We start from the raw sequence: 1,935 nt of genomic DNA on the forward strand, positions 1-1,935 counted from the left end.
AACTTCAGCTGTTACTGGAGCTCTAAAGGAGATTGCCTTGCCAGGACAGTTCTTCTGATTCGTTTCTCATTAAAAAGTACATCCTCACTAGCAAGACCACTCTCTCAGACCCTATGAACAAGGGCCTGGGGTAGATTTTTCTTCCCAAGTATGTGTTTCAAGTAAGGTAACAAAATCATTCTCTACTTCTCAACTGAACATACCCAGCTGTTTGCTGTCTTGAAAGCTCCAAGTCCTCATGTTGACTTAAAGACACCATTCAGTTCATGGGACCATGTGGATGAACCCAGAAAGACGAGCCCGACCCAGCACCTCTGCCTAGATCAGATCCTTGACAGAGACGAGAGCCTCAGCCACACAGAAACCCAAGCAGAAAGCCACTTCTCCTTTAAAGTTCTTGGGTTTCTTGCTTTAGGTTCCCTCTTTCCCTTTCCTTCTCTGAAGCGTGCCTGCACACCTGCTTCCCCTCCTTCTTGCATCCACGAGGGAAGGGCATTTCTCCAGCAGCTGAGACCTTGCTTCTCCCCTCCCCCAGCCCTCCCCTCCCCGTCCCCACCAGGGGCATGGCCTCCTCTGTCCGGCGATCGTACCAGATGCTCCAGGGCTGTTTGCTCCCACTTTTCTGTTGCGGTTGACGACACATGACAAACCTAACCGCATGAAACCAAACCCAGATTTTTCTCAAGAGATGTTCTGGGGAACAAATTAGCTTCCTGCCCCCACCTTCCTCAGAATGCTTGGGTGTTATAAATTGCTCCTGTCTGGATTCACATAGTTTTATTCTGCCCCATCACTCGCCACTCATTTCTTTCACACTGACTTGCTTAAAGTGATTTACTTTGGGACATTTAAAAGGTGGCATTATCTTTCCATAAACCCTCCAAAACTACTGGGTTAACTTTAGCTAGAAGAAGAGCCCAGTTTCTAGCTGTATTTTTTTTTTCCTGTAATTTTCTCTCTTTCCTTGATCATTTTCCTTTTACCTTTTAATATCTGACTTTAAACACATTCTTATGTGAATTCTGATCATAATAAAAAAAAAACAAACTTAGGTTCAGGTGGGCAGACTGCTAACAATGAGCCTGAGACACGTCTCTGACCTTTCTGCCCCATCACCTGCCCGTTAACTCTGTGCTTGACCTCTGGGTCACGTGTCCATGGCGCCAAACACATGCTAATAAAAGGATAGATGCTCTGATCTCTGACCCAAAATACCTTTTCTGGTGACCAGAACTGGAAAAAATAGCCATCTTTTTATTCCCTCTATTCCATGCCCCCCCCCTTTTTTTAAATGGACTTTTCTCTTCAAGATGCAGGGTCACAGGATGGGATAGGTCGGATGTCAAAGGTGCCCAGGACCACCTCCCCATGCACCCAACTCGCCTTCTCCTCGAATGCTGTGGGCGCTTGATTCAGTCTGAGCATTCAGGCAGGAAGACGGAGATGGGCTCCATGAGGGGTTGGTCTGGGGGCCTTTGAAACCGCAGCAGAGACCCTAGTCAATTGGGCTAACGTCATACAACTCCTTGGACCCAGCACCCGGCCCTGCCTCTCTAAAATCTGGGATGGGTGTTTGTGCGGTTAGCTGTTTGCAAGTGGCCATTTTATGACAGGAAATGACCAGGTGGTGTTAACCCTTTTCTTACCTCTGAAGACAAAGGCAAGTCTGCCTATGTGAATTTCTATCACATTTGGGGCCTGACTTAAAGAGGGCGGAGGGAGTTTGGTTTTAGAAAAAGGGAAAGGGTTAAATACTGCCCTGAGAAACAAAATTTGAAAAAATGATATACTATGTCAGACTGGTGATATTATCTTTGGAATATTAAAACAAAAATTGTATTTTTGCTACTTTTAAAGAGCAATTTCAAGAAAAATTATAGAGGGAAACAAAATATAAGCTGCATTTGGTGGGGAAATTTTTGCAGTATTTTCCAA

The 1,935-nt window shown here is 45.3% G+C and overlaps 1 protein-coding gene across 4 annotated transcripts in view; it reads left to right on the plus strand.

Moving 5' to 3' along the window:
* The window catches only part of NRXN3 (neurexin 3), a 1,738,382-nt gene that overhangs the window by 620,885 nt on the left and 1,115,562 nt on the right, over positions 1–1,935 (plus strand). The window lies entirely within an intron of this gene.

Source organism: Bison bison, unplaced genomic scaffold, assembly GCF_000754665.1.
Source record: "Bison bison bison isolate TAMUID 2011002044 unplaced genomic scaffold, Bison_UMD1.0 scf7180017864201, whole genome shotgun sequence".
In the NCBI taxonomy this organism is placed as follows: Eukaryota; Metazoa; Chordata; class Mammalia; order Artiodactyla; family Bovidae; genus Bison; species Bison bison.